Source organism: Rhinoderma darwinii, chromosome 4, assembly GCF_050947455.1.
Source record: "Rhinoderma darwinii isolate aRhiDar2 chromosome 4, aRhiDar2.hap1, whole genome shotgun sequence".
NCBI classification, from domain to species: Eukaryota; Metazoa; Chordata; class Amphibia; order Anura; family Rhinodermatidae; genus Rhinoderma; species Rhinoderma darwinii.
The window spans coordinates 66,849,167-66,868,851 of record NC_134690.1 but is presented as its reverse complement, the minus strand read 5'-3'; positions in this window follow the sequence as shown (position 1 = coordinate 66,868,851).

Here is a 19,685-nt window from a genome sequence, read left to right as displayed (position 1 = left end):
GCAGTTTGCTCACCGAAAGGCTGGAGAGTGGTACAATAATGTAGTGTTTGAAGGCAACAGTGAAGCATGGTGGAGGTTCCTTGCAAGTTTGGGGCTGCATTTCAGCAAATGGAGTTGTGGATTTGGTCAGGATTAATGGTGTCCGCAATGCTGAGAAATACTTTTCCATCATGCAATAACATCAGGGAGGCATCTGATTGGCTCCAAATTTATTATGCAGCAGGACAATGACCCCAATATCATTAGGAACTATCTTCAGCGTAAAGAAGAACAAGAACCTCTGGAAGTGATGATATGGCCCCACAGAGCCCTGATCTCAGCATCATCGAGTCTGTCTGGAATTACTTGAATAGACAGAAGGATTTGAGGAAGCCTACATCCACAGAAGATCTGTGGTTAGTTCTCCAAGATGTTTGGCACAACCTCCCTGCCGAGTTCCTTCTAAAACTGTGTGCAATTGTACCTAGAAGAATTTATGCTATTTTGAAGGCAAAGGGTGGTCACACCAAATATTGATTTGATTTCGATTTCTCTTATGTTCATTCACTTTGTATTTTGTTAATTGATAAAAAAAATATATTAACATATCTATTTTTAAGAGCTTTCTTACTTTGCAGCATTTTTCCACAACTGCTTAAAACTTTTGCACAGTATATATATATGTGTGTGTGTGTGTGTGTGTGTATATATATATATATATATATATATATATATGCCAGTGAGACTTTCCACCTTCTTCTCTTTCTCCTCTCTACCGTTATAGTCCACATAACCATTGGCTGTAGTCAGTCACATGACATCAGTGGGCGGGGCTTATCTTAGATTTCTAAATCTGAACTATCCATTGCAACAATACAAACCAGCACCATAAACAGAACAGTTCACTTTAAAAATAAATTATCTAAATGTTAGTTATTAAGGATATGTAGGTAATACAGCTGCCAGCGTGTAACTTCTCCTGATGTATATGACTTATTCACACATGTCAACTCTCTGTTTTACCGGGAGTCACACTAGTTTTAGCCTCCCTCACCCAGTCACCTGGGGATATATAGTTTTCAGGACCCAGCGCAGCGGCGCCTAGAGCTGAACAAGAACCGGGAGCGAGGGGGGTAAGTATATAGTAACGTCTGGGTTCTAAAATAAGTTAGGGGTCTGATGTGAGGTTAAATATATATAGGGGGTTTAATCTATTTAGGTCTGAATATATTTTGGGGATCTGATATGGCGTCTGAATATATTTAGGGAGTCTACATATATTTAGTGGGGTTGGTCTGGGGTCTGGTATTAATAAAGGGCATCTGAATATATTTAGGGGGTCTGGTCTGGGGTCTGAATATAATTATAGGGGTCTGGTCTGGGATCTGATATTAATATAGGGCGTCTGCAGTGGTGTAACTACTGAAAAAAAGATAGTCTGCTACAGAGCGCGTGGACCAGGGGCCGCCCGGCACCACTTTCAATTGTATACAATGCTTTCAGAAAGTCTTCAGGCCCTTTCACATTTTTCACATTTTGTTAAGTTGAGGCCTTGTGTTAAAATAAAAAAATATATAATTTTTTTCCCATCATTCTGCACTTAATACTTCATCATGACAAAGTGAAATCAGAATGTTAGTAATCTTTGATGATTTATTGAAAAGGAAATACTAAAATATTGCATTGACATAAGTATTCAGACCCTTTACTCAGTACTTAGTTGAAGCACCTTTTGGCAGTGATAACAGCCTCCAGACTTCTTGGGTATGATGCCACAAGGTTTGCACACCTGGATTTGGGGATTTTCTGCCATTCTTCTCTGCAGACCCTTTAAAGGTCTGTCAGGTTGGATAGGGACCGTCAGTGGACAGTCATTTTCAGGTCTTTTCAGAGATGTTCGATTGGGTTCAAATCTGAGCTCTAGCTGAGCCACTCAAGGACATTCACAGATTTGTCCCTAAGCCATTCCTGTGTTGCCTTGGCTGTGTCCTTAGGGTCTTGTTGAAACTCTGGAACAGGTTTTCATTAAGAATATCTCTGCACTTTGCTCCATTCATCTTTCCCTCAACCCTGACCAGTTTCCCTGTCCCAGACGCTGAAAAACACCCCCACAGCATGATGCTCCCACCTCCATGCTTCATTGTAGAGACAGTATTGAGCAGGTGATGAGCAGTGCCTGGTTTTCTCCAGACATGACGCTTAGAATTGAGGCCAAAAACTTCAATCTTGGTTTCATCAGACCACAGAATCTTGTTTCTAACAGTCTGAGAGTCCTTTAGGTGATTTTTTGCAAACTCCAGGCAGGCCTTCTTGTGTCTTTTCCTGAGGAGAGTTTTCTTTCTGGCCGCTCTGCCATAAAGCCCAGATTGGTGGAGTGCTGTAGTGATGGGAGAAACTTCCAGAAGGTCAACTATCTGCACACAGGATCTTTCGAGCTCAGCCAGAATGACCATTCTGTTCTTGGTCACTTCTCTTACCAGGGCCTCTCTTCCCCGATTATTTAGTTTGGTGGGGCAGCCAGCTCTAGGAAGAGTCCTGGTTGTTCCAAACTTCTTCGATTTACAAATTATGGAGGCCACTGTGCTCTTGGGAACTTTCAGTGCAGCAGAATTTTTTTTGTATCTTTCCCCAGATCTGTGCCTCCACTCAATCCTGTCTCTGAACTTTAGGCTGCATTCACATGACAGTGAAAAACGGTTTTCTTAACGGCCGTCACATGGCGATTTTCAGAACAATGAAGTTCTATGGGTGTATTCACATGGCCGTTTTTTTAACGGCCCGTTAATATTGGCCGTTAAAAAATAGGACATATCCTATATTTGTCAGTTTTCACGGCCAGACGGCTCCCATACAAGTCAATAGATCAGTTTTTACTGGCCATTTTTCAGGAAACAATCCTTGCAACAGCTGATAAAAACTGATCCTGGCCGAGGACTCCCTGCACACAGAGCTACTCTGAGCACTGAGCCTGGGGAAGCCCCTGACAGCACTATCCATATAAGGACAATGAAGTCAGGGCTTTCCGCAATGGAATCCCCGGCCATAGCATCGCAAGATCTCTGGCCTGGGGACTCCATTCTTGTAGATAGCACCCCTCCATGTAGAGCGGCACCCACCTGCCAGAAGATAGCAAACCCCCCCATCCCCGTAAATAGCTCCACTGTAGCTCCCTGTATGAGCGGAATCTCTGGTGGGCAGACCCCGCTCTGGCAGGGGATTCTGCTCCTGGAGAAGCCCCCGGCGTCACTATCCATATATGGACAGTGACGTCAAGGGGTTACACCTGGAGCGGAATCCCCGGCCTGTTCTGGCAGGGGATTCCGCTCCGGGAGAAGCACCCTGCGTCACTATACATATATGGGCAGTGATGTCAAGGGGTTACTCCTGGAGTGGAATCCCCGGCCCGCTCTGGCAGGGGATTCCGCTCTCCTGACGTCACTGTCCATGTATGATTTTGCTCCTACCGTAAGCTACAGTGGCGCTATCTACAGGGGAGGGGATGGTATCTACAAGAGAAGGGTGCTATCTACAAGGGGGTGCCATCTGCCGGGGGGTGCTATATGGGGGTGTGTGGCACTATCTACAGAGGACACTAGCGCTATCTACATGGACACTGGCACTATCTACAGGGGATACTGTGGCACTATCTACATGGGCACTGTAGCACTATGCGGGCTCTGTGACACGATCTATAGTGGGCACTGTGGCACTATGTGGGCACTGGCACTATATATATATGTGGGCACTGGCATTATCTACAGTGGGCACTGTGGCACTATGTGGGCACTGGCACTATATATGTGGGCACTGTGGAATTATCTACAGTTGGCACCGTGGCACTATATACAGGGATATTGCAGCACTATCTACATGGGCACTGTGGTATATTTAGGTTTTGGGACGAAAAAAAACCTGACAAATGAAATCCACCTTTTTTTTTTAACGGCCCTTAAAAACGGACAGTCAGACTGGAATGGATGAAAATTTAGAGATACTGATGCAAAATGGCCATGAAAAATTGACAGTTGATCAGTTTTTAATGGCCATTCTTTTTCACTGTCGTGAGAATGTATCCTAAGGCCTGATTTACACGAGCGTGTGCGTTTTGCGTGCGCAAAAGGCACTTAACAGCTGCGTGTGTCATCAGTGTATGATGCGCGGCTGCGAGATTTTCTCGCAGCTGCCATCATTTTGACACGTGGTGCTTTTCTGTTTACATTCAGAGAATGACAGCTGTTGCGCGAACCACGCAGTTCGCACAGAAGGGCTTCCGTGCGACCTGCGTGGTTTTCACACACCCATTGACTTCAATGGGTGCGTGATGCATGAAAAACGGGGAAATATAGAACATGTCGTGAGTTTTACGCAGCGGACTCACGCTGCGCAAAACTCACGAACTGTCTGCACTGGCCCATAGACTTGTATAGGTCCGTGCGACCCGCGTGAAAAGCACGCGCGTCGCACGGACGTATATCACGGTCATGTAAATGATGCCTAACAAGCAGTTCTTTCCCCCTCCCGGCTTGGTTTTTGCTCTGATATGCATTGTCAGCTGTGAGACCTTATATAGACAGGGGTGTGTCTTTCCAAATCCTGACTATATGGTCGGGAGTACGAATTTAAAATCTGCGGCATGTAAATTTATCTTGCGTTTCCGTTTGCGAATTGTATCTGCCTAGTTCTAAGGAAAAACGCACCGAAAAACGCATTAAAACGTAAAAACCGTAACCGAAAAATGCACGATTATGTGCGGTTTTTACCTGCATTTTCCTGCAGTTTTGATGCGTATTTTTCACAGCAGAATACGCAACGTGTGCATGTAGGCTTAATCGTAGGTAGCGTACACCTGTAAGGCTGAATACACACTTTGCGTATTGTGTGTGGATTTGCCGCACATATTTTCATGCGGCAAATTTGCAGTGTAATACAGTAACAGCAAAGTAAACGAGATTTCAAGAAATTTCATCTACACGGTGCAGATTCTTTCTACACGTCAATTGACCTGCGGTGCGTATTTTAAAATCCGCAGCATGTCAATCCTGCGTTTCCACCTGTGAATTGTATCTGACTAGTTTTAAAGAAAAACACACCAAAATACGCAGCATAAACCCACACTTCTTTCCACATCAAAATGTAAAAACGCAACATTAAGTTCGGTTTTAGCTGTGGAATTACGTGCGTATACCTGCGGTTTTAATGCCTATTTTCCGCATCAAAATACGCAATGTGTGCATTTAGCCTAAAGGGGCTCGATACTTTTAAAATTGTGTCATCTGATCTAGTGTTAAAAACAGCCTTTCATTTAATGTCTCAACTAGATCCTATAGAATTATTGTGTCATATGTCTTGTGTAGTAGAAGTTTAGCCGATCCATCTACTATTTCATTGTAACTACTTATTAGTATGTGTTACCAGTGATAGATCAGGTCATGTCATCTATTAAGACCCTTAGGGATTCTGGATTCCAACGTAAAGATCCAGTTTCCCTACTTAGTCATTTCTGTCTCTGATCTCCTGCTCTTAGCAGTTTGTTTACACTCTCAATCCCTTGAAACGAGAATGCACTTATATTTCCCTTATGTTTTTGTGCAAAATTTTATGATTCCATGAATCTATTAGTTTTTTTGTGGATTAGTAACATCTGACAAATGTTATCTAGTTCTAATATTTTTTACCCATATTTATGCCCGATATTAAAATGTTCTGTAGGTATTTCTCTTGATATAATATCGGTACATGTTTCTTAATGACATTAGTAATTTGGTTAAACTGGGGTCTATACATAGCGGAAAATACCACTAGTCTTTTTTTCCCTTTTGTTTTATACGTTCGTTCATGTTTTTTTATTTTGTTTATTTAGTAATGTGTCCCTATTAACACTAGTTTCAAAGATGGGTGCTTAGTCTGTTTGTACAGTTCTACACATTTTTAAGCCATGCTGCCATTGTTTCAGATGTATCTGCCATGGTTGTATGCTCATTGTTGGTATAAAAAATATATATATTTCTTCGTGAGTATTATATATAGAAAGACTTGTAAATATACCAAGTAGTTAAAGGTGTGTATTACTTTGGTTATTTTAAGGGGCACTATTTCTGTGTGGGAAAGCACTAAGGGGGCATCCATTTGGTGTGGGGGGCACTAGGGGCATCACTACTGTGTGGGGGCACTAGAGGGCACCACTAATGTGTGGGGGGGGGGACACTAAGGGGGATGACTACTGTGAAACACTGTGGGCATCATTACTGTGAGGGAGGCTCTAGTGGGCATAATTTCTATGTCGGTGCACTAAGGAAGAATCCTTACTATATATGGGGGAACTAAGTGGGGCATCCTTACTGTGTGGGAGCACTAAATGTGCATAATAACTGTGAGGGGGCACTAAGGGGCCATTCTTAGTGTATGAGGGGTACTAAGTATTACAATATTAATGAGAGGGCACTAAGAGAGCACCTTTACTATATCGGGGGGAACTAAGGGGTCATCTTTACTATGTTGGGCCACTTAGGAAGCATCCTTGTGGGAGATGCTACAGCGGCATAATTACTGTGAGGGGGCATCCATACGGTGTGAGGGGTACTAAGGGGTGCATTATCACTGTGTTGGGGCACTGTTACTGTGTGCCACACAAAGAGGGCACTATGAAAAGTGTGTGGGGCACAAAGGGGCACTATAGCTATATGAGGCACTATAACTTTGTACTGCACAAAAGTGGGCGCTATTACTGTGTGGGGCACAAAGGGGGCACTATTACAGTGTGGGGCACGTGTGTTGCACTATTTTTGCAGCAGTAGGACGCAGGTAAAAGGGGACAGCAGGATGGGAAGTGTGTGTATAGGGGGGGGCGGATGCTGGAAAAGCGAAGAGCTTTACACATTTCGGCAGCAATATCTGCAAAAATGAACAGTGAATCAATCAGAAAGTCCAATCAGAGAAGAAGTGACCTGTGAGTCACTGGGTTTAATTGTACTGTATTCATTGCACTGTAGTCACAGCGTGATAATACTCTGTAGAGTGCTAGTGTAGAACCGGAATGTGACCACTGTATGGGCACTGTATGGTGATATTAGTGGTTATATTAGCGAGTTATGCCCCTGGGGTTCTGAATATATTTAGGCCAGGTTCCCACGTAGCGTAAATACTGCAGAATTTCCACAACGTAATTGTGTGTGGAAATTCCGCAGCATTTACAGTAGCAAGTGGATGAGATTCAGAAAATCTCATTCCCGCGCTGCGGAAAAAAAAGCAGCGTAAACATTAATAAATTGACCTGCAGTGCAAAATTTCATTTCACAGCATGTAAATTTATGCTGCGTTTTTGTTGATTTTCTGTTGCGGGTTTTCCCCATTGAATTCAATGGGGATGCAAAACCTGCAACAGGAAGTCGTGTTGCGACTTTTGCAGTATAATCGCAAGGATTACGGCGCAAAAATCGCAACTCCGGAAAAAAAATCATACTTACCCAGAACGCTCTCCTCCTTCCTGCAGTCCGGTCTCCTGGGATGACGATGCATTCCACATGACTGCTGCAGCCAATCACAGGCTGCAGGGTCGAATGGCCTGCAACGTCAGTGTAGGAGGCCGAAGCAGACGTCAAAGGAGGGACGGGGTAAGTATGAACGCTTTTTTACGCAGTGGAAATTCCGTCCGAAAAACCACACCAAAATGTGGTGCGATTTTACGTACAGAGGGTGCTGTGGGTTCCAGGTCAGATACGCTGCGTGATTTTTACGCAGCGTATTCGACCCATGGGAACCCGGCCTTAGGGAGTCTGGCCTGGGGTCTGAAATGAATATAGGAGTTTGATATTAAAGAGGACCTGTCACCTCTCCTGACATGTCTATTTTAATAAATACTTGTATTCCCCATGAAAGAACAGTTCTGGAACATATTTTCTTTTTTATCTGTTATTCTTTCGGGAAATTTATGAATACATTTTCAACTGGGTGTTACCATTCCCCTTGTCAATGGGGCGTGTCCCTACACAGTTTTACCCTGTCTGTACTGATTGGACACTGACAGTCTGTGGAGGGACACACCCCCAACTGGTAACATTCAGTTGTCAATTTATTCATAAATTTCTATGAGGAATAACGGAGGAACGACAACGTAGAGTTGTAAAAAAAAGGAACTGAACCTGTTTTGGCTTTGAAGGGGTTCTCCCGTCAGAGACATTTATGACATATCCACAGGATATTGTGTTTTGTTTTTCAAACAAGACGCGTTTCGGCTTTCTTGCCTTTTGAAAAAACAAAACAAAAAAAACAAAAACACTATTTGATTCAGTGAGTGCTGGGATTTTGTTCACAGAAAAATTGTTGGAGTATTTTCCTTCCACGAGCACCACGCCCAGAAACCGGAGTGCCGACCATTTCTCTTGCGAATATCCACAGGATATATCATAAATGTCAGATAGATGCGCGTCCCACCTCTGGGCCCCGCACGTATCTCTAGAATGGTGGCCCCCTAAACCCCGTTCTACTGCTTTGTGTTGTGGCTGAATTGTATGATTCCCGACCATGAATTACGGAAGTCCCATAGAACTCAATGGTAGTTACGGAAACAATGTAGCTCGCATGTTATGCTGCTTCCGTAACTGCCTTTCACTACTATGGAAGTTACGGAAACAGCGCAGCTCAGCGACATAATGTGAGGCTTTAGGATCGGGCCCAAAAAGCAAAGGACCAGCCTGTGGTGTTCAGGACAAAAAATTAGGCCCCAGTCCATGCTTGCAGAGAATTTTGAGCTAATGGAATGATGTAACACCCACAGAAGTTACTCTATTTTGAAAACTATACCCCTAGGGTATTCATCTAGGGGTATAGTGAGTAGTTTGAGCCCACCTTCTGCTGCGGAAATTAATGCTAAGCAGGTGTAAAAAAAAAATTCCTTTTTTTTCCCCCCACTCATATAACTGAGAAAATGCACCCCAAAATTTATTGCCCTATTTATCCTGTGTTCAGAGCCTGGCCACATGGTGGGGCCCAAAAGCAGAGGAGCAGCCTTTTGTTTTCAGGACAAAAAATTAGGCCTAACTCCATGCCTGCAGAGGATTTGAGATGACAGTACACATCCTACATTACACCCCTTGAAGTGACCCCCTTTTAAAATCTACACTTCCTAAGGTATTCATCTAGGGTTATATTGAGAATGCTGATTGCTAAATTTTGGTGGGAATTAGGTGGTATTTTTTATCATCAAATCTATCTCTTTTGGGACATAGTTTTCTTATAGAGTACATGAACCTACAATTTGTACTCCTAACCTAGACATGTCCCTAAGGCCTCATGCACACTTCCATCACCGTTTTATCGGCCGTTTTTGACGGATCCGTGTGTCCGTTTTAGTTTCCGTGTGCACTCCGTTTCCGTTCCGTGTTTCCGTTTTACACGGACGTTGTGCTTCCGTTTTTCTGTCTGTTTGAAAAACGGAAGGTAAACTCCATTTGAACTTGTCACATGTCCCAGGAAACACCCATAGAAAGGTTACAAGAAGTTTTTGGTGCTGTTTTCTGCAGCTTTCAGAGCATAGAGAGCAGTTTGAGATTACTCTGCTTGGCTTGCTTTGTTTTTTTTTGGATTTTTGGAGTGAAATGTGTGCATTTACTTACTTATTTTGTGACGCTGGGCACTAGTTCCCTGCTGCCATCTGTGCGTCAAAAGCTCCATGGCAAGTTCCTCCCACGCGGCGTCCTTTTTATAGCGGTTGTGGTAGCATTCTGCCCGTGTATCCCACAGTTCTGGGTGATCATGTTTCAATGCTATGAGTCTCTCCACATCCATCTTCAGGAATGAATGTGTACTGTAGTCTGTGAGTCTGTCAACTTTGTCTCACCCAGCCGTTGCTATGGCAACGGATCCGTAAAAAACGGACGGCACACGGACCCATTGACTTCTATGGGCCACACGGTGACTGAATCACTGACCAAAGTAGGACATGCTCTACTTTTGACGGAACGGAACAACGGATCAGTTTAAATAACTGAAGTGTGCATGGGGCCATTGAAATGAATGGGTTCAGGGTGCTATCAGTGACAAAAACGGATAGCACCCTGAAGGAAAAGACTGAAGTGTGCATGAGGCCTTACATTGCATTTGCTTGTATATAAGACTATGTTGTGCTAGCAAAGCAGCTGACCACTAAAAATGAAACATGAAAATAATTTTTACTACAAACGTTGCCAATTATAAAAAAAAATGCTCAGTTTGTGATAAAAAATGTAAAAATAAAATCTTATAGCAAGTATGCCATTTCAATGCTTTTGTTTGACCTCATTAAAAGCGGCACCCCTAAAAGTATTCATCCAGGGGTATAGTGGGCAATTTTCATTTTGTTTTATGGTTTTTAAAGATATGCAAATTTTGTGTAACCAATTAAGCGACACCCCTTTAGGTATTCATCTAGTCAGAATTTTTAGTTTTAATTTTCATCCTTACACTAAGGCCCCATGCACACGACCGTAGATTTTGTCCGTAATTACGATCCGTAATTACAAACCCATTCATTTCTATGGCCGACTGACACCTTCCCGTATATTTACAGGAAGGCGTCCGTGCGATAGAAACTTTCCGTAAAAAATAGGACATGTACTATTTGTTTTATTTTATGGACCGTGCTCCCATACTTTATAATGGAAGCAAGGTCCGCAGATGACTGTCCACGGCCGGCCGTGCCCGTAATCATGGACCGTGATTACGGGCACGGTCGTGTGCATGGGGCCTTAGTTGTACATTTTTGAATGGGGCCTTCTTTGTTTTTTTTTTTTTCTCCTGAAATTTTCAGAACAACAATATACGGTCAGGCAAAATGACAAAAGTCTCCCTCCTGCTTTAGTGTTACCCCCTCCACCTGTAGGAAAGAGATTACAATTATATTTGAGTAGATGGTTTTGAAAGGCGTTGAGTGCAGCTGCATTCCCTTGGCTCGGCATCCAGAGGTTAGAACGCATTCAGCTGGAACAGAGAGAAAACAAGCAGAAAAACAGGGTCAGACAGAGGCATCCTTGAATTATCTGACTCTGTGCACACATCATTTCTTCAGGGAGACAGCTCGGGGCCTGGCTGCAGCTCATGTCTCTATTAGGAGCTAAGAAATATCTTCTCTCTGTAAAAATACGAGATTATAAATATACCAGGCCAAAGGTTTCTGTGACTTCATATGGACAGAAGAGGGGGATGTCGGTAGCTGCTCAGATAACAAAGCTCATGTATTTCTTCCAGGACTACTTTAGAAATAAAATAACAAATATTTCTGGATTATCTACCAATTAGAGTTACACGGAAAATTCCAAGAGTTTTTGCAAAATACTGGATATGATAGCGGTAGCAAGGCATGCCCACTATAATTCTCCCAAAAATGCAGTGTGGGGGATGCCCACTGCTATTGGTATTACAGAGAAATCTCTGCAGAGCGGAGCGATCTGTACATATAAAAGTACTACTTTTGATTGTTCAGCCAACAGTCAATTGTTGATATTAATTATTGCTTGTAAAGTCTAACACTTGATATTCTCCAAAAATAAGGTCAGCCATGTTGAAGTTTTTCAGTTATTCTTCATATAAGGCGAAATTCAAATGAACGTGTGCGTTTTGCGCGTGCAAAAAATGCAGCGTTTTGCGCGTGTTGCAGTTCCATGTGGCATCAGTGTTTGGTGCGTGGCTACGTGATTTACGCGCATATGGCATCCTTATGACACGCGGTTTCGATGCTTAGAAACTGCAATGAATGTGATGCTTTTTTTTTTCCCTTCATTTATTAAAAACTGTAGTGCGAATCACGCGCGACACACGGAAGTGCTTCCATGTGCTGTCCACGATTTTCACGCACCCATTGACTTCAATGGATGCGTGATGCGCGAAAAATGCTCAAGTATAGGACATGTCGTGAGTTTTACGCAGCAGACACACTCTGCGTGAAAATCATGGACAGTCTGAACGTCCCCATTGCCTTACATAGGTCCGTGCGACGCGCGTGATTTTCACATGCGTATCACAGACGTTAAATACACTCGTGTAAATAAGGCCTAAAGCTGATCATGATGATTCACTAGTTTGTGCAACATAATTTGTCTTGAAAACATTGGCAGGTAGTTGTTAGCACAGTAGAAAAAAAGGAGGTGGCACCCACATGATCCTTTAATTACAAAAGTATAATCCAGGAAGGGGAAATAATCATTTTGGTAGATTATTTGTTCTCACTTTTTTCATAAATATCGTAAATGTATGGACTGAAATGGACAATTGTGTCGGAAACGTGTTTGTTGTACACATAAACAATCAGTTTGAGAGAATACCCGCGGGACTCTCTGTTCTCAGCCAATCAAGACCAAAGTGGCTGACAGCAATGCTGATTGGTGGAGAGCAGGAAGAGATTCCTTAAAAATCATCACCCAGTTTATTTATTGAGAAGGTGGGAAAAGTGTGCAGCTCCCAGAATTGTGGAGGGTTGTATAATGAACACACATAGACCCCACTGCTTCTACCCTCTCTAGGGGTCTAATGACAGATGCTCTTTAATGGTGTACTCCCATCATTTTATGTTATGTCATTTCGCTAGGATATGTCATAACATTATGTTCTGTAGCCGTCCAAGTTCTGGAACTCCTGTCGCCTCGGAGAATGAAGGGACGGAGATCTTTTCTGCATTCCTCCTGCACAGCGGTTCAACTGGCCATTTGGTGTGCATGAAACTGCAACTCCGCTCCATCTAAGTGAATGGGGATGTGCTGTCGTTTCCCGCACAGCTAGGGGCCTGGAGCGCCACTGGGCTGGGAAAATCAATAAAGCCAATGTTTTGCTAACTAGTGCTGATAAGGCGCCCCCTTTTGCTGCTGAGAATCAGCTGGGGAGGCAGTTTTGACAGATATGCATCACAAAACTTTTTCTATGGCTGCAGCAATCCCTGCGTTAGCAACATAACTGACTCTTGTGCCTATTTTAATATTATACTGGGTAAGGCTTCGTTCACATCTGCGTCAGAACGGGACCCTGACGGAAACAAAAGGAAACCATTGATTTCGATGGTGATGGATCCGGTGCCAATGGTTTCCGTTTGTCTCAGTTGTGCAAGGGTTCAGCAAGGGAAAAACTGAGAGGGCGGGTCTTAGGGCCTGTTCACATCAGCGTTGGCTTTCCGTTCCGGGGTTCCGTTGGAGGTTTCCGTCAGGTGAACCCCGCAACGGAAAGTCAAACTGAAACCAAAGCTTTCGTTTCACGGCAGCTTTCCGTTTTAACGACGGCATCAATAGCGGAGTCGACCGCGCTATTGATTCCGTTGGAAAAACTAAAACCTGCCGGAATGGTGACGAACGGAAACCATTAGCAATGTTTCCGTCACCATTGATACCAATACAAACTCAAAAAAATAGGCAGCACTCCGTAGTATGGTGAAAAAAGTGAGGGTACTTTATTGCCCCATGTGCAACGTTTCAGCTCTGTCCTCTAGAGCCTTTCTCAAGCAAATAACAAGTGCATATTACAGTGTATATAACTTACACTTGAGGCGACATTAAGGCACATGGATGTGAGATACATCTGTGGTGCCTATGTCTACCTCTCTGCTTGATGGCAGTGGCTGTTTATAATATTCACTGACCATTTTCCGCTCCACTTTCTAGATTTATAGCGAATTGAGAGGTTTTGCTTAATTATTCCCTCTCCTAAGGGACGCTACATATGTGTCGACTTTTAGACAGTTCTAATTGAGTACATTGCTGCTCATAAATATGCTTGATTTACACCATCTTCAGGCACTATAGTAATATTCCCCCTCTGTTCATTGTTTGATAGACATTATTCTACGTATATGACCTTAGTCTCGTATCTTTTAAATCACTATGTTTACCTGTTCCCACTTCCAATATGGCCGCATCCACGCTTTCGCCATGGTGCGCTTGCGCGGCTGCATCCGGTTATCCCTGTTGCCGGGATTGTGACATAACCATCTGACGCATGCGCAGTAGCGCTCTCTGCTGGCTATAATGGCAGCGCCGTGATCAGGACGAATACAGGAGGTGATTCTCTTTTAATTATTTTAAATACAGACACCGTTTTTCACAGGTGTTTAGATTAAATTTCATTGGATAGTTTAGTTAGAATGCTATCTGTACGATACAATCTCTTAATTATCCATCTTATTTATAGATCTTATGTCTGTATTTTATTCACTGCTTAAGGCTATGTTCACACGGGGTATTTTGCCGAGTTTTTTGACGCGGAAACCGCGTCGCAAAACTCGGCAAAAACGGCCCGAGAACGCCTCCCATTGATTTCAATGGGAGGCGTCGGCGTCTTTTTCCCGCGAGCAGTAAAACTGCCTTGCGGGAAAAAGAAGCGACATGCCCTATCTTCGGGCGCTTCCGCCTCTGACCTCCCATTGACTTCAATGGGAGGCAGAGAAAGCGTATTTCGCGCTGTTTTATGCCCGCGGCGCTCAATGGCCGCAGGCGAAAAACTGCGCGAAAAACGGCGTGCAGGGAGAGGAAAATCTGCCTCAAAGTTCCAAACGGAATTTGAGGCAGATATTCCTCCCCCAAAATACTCAGTGTGAACATAGCCTTATATGGTACACTTTGAATATGTTCTATATTGTGTTTTGATACATTTTTTGCTTGATGTCAATATTGATTGTGTGTTAATTGACACCATGTTATATACACTGTAATATGCACTTGTTATTTGCTTGAGAAAGGCTCTAGAGGACAGAGCTGAAACGTTGCACATGGGGCAATAAAGTACCCTCACTTTTTTCACCATACTACGGAGTGCTGCCTATTTTTTGGAGTTTGTATAGGTGGAACCTAGGCCTGGTTTCTAAGGCTTGCACCCACTTTACACCGGTGCTGCTGGGTTTTCTATTTTTGCCATTGATACCAATAGTGACGGAAACAGAAGCTGTGGTTTCAGTTTGACTTTCCGTTGTGGGGTTCACCCGACGGAAACCTCCGACGGAACCCCAGAACTGAAAGCGAACGGTGATGTGAACAGGCTCTTAGCCTTGTCTGCATTACGGGCAGAGCAGTAGGGAAGGCCCCTATTACAGCAGGCCCCCTCCCAGCCAGAGATTCGACTCATCTGCCTCTGAGAAGTAAGTGATGACGGAATTGATCACGGGACACACATCTTTACTGTAAACCAGACAAATAGAACGTATGATTGTACCACTATTTACGAAGTAACTTTTTAGAATATATTTCTCCTGTTTTAAGAATCAGATATGAAAGATTCAAGGACATTTTGTATTACCGACACTGGCAGATTTTCTTTTTCTTGTACATTAACATAATTTCCATCATGACCTATTTTACCCAATAGATAAACCTGCTCCTATACTCAATGCCGTAGCCAAGGCCGACTTTACTTACTAATGTTAATATATGTATGCAGTCTAGCTCGGGCTACATACAGAAGGCATTCAGACATTTTATTAGGAGATTTTGATGGATGAGCCATAAAACGTGCCGTGAAGGTCTCTATTGTGGCTGCTTCTGAGATGTTTTTTCGCATTCATGTGCATTAATACTTTCACATAACCCTCAGTTCCAGACCTTGCTCACAATTCTAGGTTTATTGTCTCGTAATAAACAGGACTGCTTCTTTCCAAGCCGAAGAAAATCGCAGCATTCTCTGGAAAAGTACGATAAGAAACTAAAATAGAGTCATGTATACAGTATACACATACAAAGTAACACATTTAAAAAAATAACTATTACTATTAGAAAGAATGAAGCGACAATATTTCTCAACCTGCAGCTTTCCAGCTGTTGCAAAACTACAACAACAGACTGGGGCATGCTGGGATAGGATAACATATAATTTTATTCTTTAGGTGAAAATATTGTTTGAGGCTGCCTTCACAATGAGTTCAGGATATCTGCTCTCCAGCAACTGTTTTTCATCAAATATCTGAACAGATGCTAGTACAACAAAGTAGGTAAAAATGCCTTTAGGCCTCCTTCACACACATAGTTTGGTCAACATTTAGAAATGCAAGTAAACAATGCCATGCGTTTAACCCCCTTCCCTCTTTGGCCACTTTTGATCTTCCTGACAGAGCCTCATTTTTCAAATCTGACATGTTTCACTTTATGTGATAATAACTTCAGAATGCTTTCACCTATCCAAGCGATTCTGAGATTCTTTTCTCGTGACACATTGGACTTTATGTTACTGGCAAAATTTGCTCGATACATTCAGTATTTAATTGTGGAAAAACACCAAAATTTTGTGAAAAATTGCAAAAATTAGCATTTTTCTAAATTTAAATGTATCTTTTTGTTACTAATTAACATCCCCCATATGTCTACTTTAGATTGGCATCGTTTTTTGAATATCGTTTTATTTTTCTAGGACGTTACAAGGCTTTAGCTGCAATTTTTCACATTTTCAAGAAAATTTCAAAAGGCTATTTTTACAGGGGGCAGTTCAGTTGTGAAGTGGCTTTGAGGGCTTTATATATTAGAAACCCCAATAAGTCACCCCATTTTAAAAACTTCACCCCTCAAAGTATTCAAAACAGCATTTAGAAAGTTTCTTAACCCTTTAGACATTTCACAGGAATTAAAGCAAAGTAGAGGTGAAATTCACAAATTTCCTTTTTTTTTTTACAGAAATTCATTTATAATCCATTTTTTTTGTAACACAGAAGGTTTTACCAGAGAAATGCAACTCAATATTTATTGCCCAGAGTCTGCAGTTTTTTAAAAATATCCCGTATGTGGCCCTAGTGTGGCAATGGACTGAAGCACCGGCCTCAGAAGCAAAGGAGTACCTAGTGAGTCTTGGGGCCTCCTTTTTATTAGAAAATATTTTAGGCACCATGTCAGGTTTGAAGGGCTCTTGTGGTGCCAAAACAGTGGAAACCACCCAAAAGTGACCCTAATTAGGAAACTAGACCCCTCAAGGAAATTATCTAGGGGTATAGTAAGCATTTTGACCCCACCGGTTTATTGCAGAAATTATTGGAAGTAGGCTGTGAAAATTAAAATCTACATTCTTTCAGAGAAAATGTAGGTTTCGCTAATTTTTTCCACAAGGACTAATGGAGAAAAAGCACCACCACATTTGTAAAGCAATTTCTTCTGATTAAAAAAACACCCCACATGTGGTCATAAAACGGCTGTTTGGACACACGTCAGGGCTTAGAAGGGAAAGAGCGCCATTTGGCTTTTGGAGCATTTGCAAAGCCCCGAAAGGGACAAAACAGTGGAAACCTCCCACAAGTGACCCCATTTTGGAAACTACACCCCTTGAGGAATTCATCTAAGGGTGTAGTGAGCATTTTGACCCCACAGGGTTTTTATAGATTTTATTAGGATTGGGCAGTGAAAATAAAAAAATCCTTTTTCTTCAATAAGACGTAGCTTTAGCTCCAAATTTTTCATTTTCTCAATAAATAAAGGAAAAAAAGAACCACAACGTTTGTAAAGCAATTTCTCCTGAGTACGGCAATACCGGATATGTGGTCATAAACTGCTGTTTGGGCACACGGTAGGGCTCAGAAGGGAAGGAGCGCCATTTGGCTTTTGGAGTGCAGATTTTGCTGGATTAATTTCTGAGCACCCTGTGGGACCAAAACAGTGGAAACCCCCCACAAGTGACCCCATTTTGGAAACTACACCCCACAAGGTATTCACCTAGGGGTGTAGCGAGCATTTTAACCCTGCAGGTATTTTGCAGAAATTATTGTGCTCTCGATGTTGCAAAGTGAAAATTGTATTTTTTCCATAGATATGCCAATATATGGTGCCCAGCTTGTGCCACCTTCACAAGACAGATCTCTAATTATTATGCGGTGTTTCCCAATTTTAGAATCACCCTACATGTGGCCCTAATCTTTTGTCTGGACTATCGACAGGGCTCAGGAGTGAGAGAGTACCATGCGAAATTGAGGCCTAATTTGGCAACTTACACAGAATTGGTTCACAATTGCAGAGGCTCTGATGTGAAATAATAAAAGAAATTGCTGGGAAGTAACCCCCATTTTGGAAACAACACCCCTCAAGGCATTTATTAAGTTAGGGTGTAGTGAGCATTTTCACCGCACAGGTCTTTTCCATAAATGATTGCGCTGCGGATGGTGTAAAGTAAAAATTAAAATTTTTCACTAGATATGCCATTTCAGTAGGAAATATGTTGTGCCCAGCTTATGCCACTGGAGACACACACCCCAAAAATTGTTAAAAATGTTCTCCCAGGTATGGCGATGCCATATATGTGGAAGTAAACTGCTGTTTGGGCACGCTGTAGGGCTCAGAAGGGAAGGAGCACTATTTGGCTTTTTCAGCGTGGATTTTGCTTCATAGTAGTTTTGTTTGGAGTTTTACTGGTGTTTCAGTTTATAATGTGGGGCATATGTAAACTGGGCAGAGTACATCAGGGGCATAATCAGGTGATATAATAATGAGGTAAAAAATTTAATGATCCATAGATGTATATTACGCTGTGACACAATCCTTTCTGCACAGGTCGGTGTCGCACTGATAAATGGTGTCCTTCCTTACCTACCATTTGGTCCACACTCCTCACCTTTGCAGTTTGAGAAATTTTGCTGTGAAGTTTTGTCCTGGCATAATACGGGCGCCCTCGCTTCCAGCAGATATGTTTGGGCCCTCCCCTTCCTGGTTCCCTAATTTTAGTGCCTTGATAATTCGCCTCTTGAAACAGAAGAAATGTTCCCCTCGGGCCGGCACAAATGCATATTTTTCTTTCCTGACTTATTGGAGCCTTAGCTTATTTTATTTTTTCATAGACGTAGTGGTATGAGGGATGTTTTTTTGCGGGACGAGCTGTAGTTATTATTGGTACCATTTTGGGGTATTTGCAACTTTTTGATCACTTGTTATCCTTTTTTTTGGGAGGCAAGGTAATCAAAAAATAGCAATACTTCGATAGTTTTTTTTATACAGCGTATACCATGCATTATAAATTACATGTTACCTTCATTCTGCGGGTCAGTACGATTTCGGTGATACCAAATTTATAGCACTTTTTTATGTTTTACAACTTTTTGCACAATAAAATTACTTTTGTAAAAATAATGTATTTTTTCTGTCGCCAAGTTGTAAGAGCCATAACTTTTTAATTTTTTAATCGACAGAGCTGTCTGAGGGCTTGTTTTTTGCGAGACGAGTAATAGTTTTTATAGGTACCATTTTTGGATACATGGGACTTTTTGATCACTTTTTATTTCAATTTTTGTAAGACAAAATGACCAAAAAAAAAGCAAATCTGGCATTATTTTTTAGGTTGTTTTTTATGGCGTTCACTGCGAGGGACAACTAACATAATATTTTTATAGCTCAGGTCCTTATGGACGTAGCGATACCAAATATGTATGGTTTTATTATTTTTTTACAATAATAAATGACTTGTTAAGGGAAATAGGGCGATCGTGTTTTATGTTATTACTTGAAACTTTTATATTTACTTTTTTTTTTTACACTTTTTTTTACCCTTTTCTTTAGTCTCACTAGGGGACTTGAAGGTCCAACTGTTTGATTGATGTTCTAATACATTCCACTACCTATGTAGTGCAATGTATTAGAACTGTCAGTTATTCACTGACAGCAAGCCGATCAGGCTCTGGCTCCGGTCGGGGCCTAATCGGCTTCCGTAATGGGAGACAGGAGGCCATTGTTAGGCCTGTTGCTATAGTAGCAGTCACCAGCCTTGCCATTGCATGGCAGGCTGTCGATTTGCTACAAACC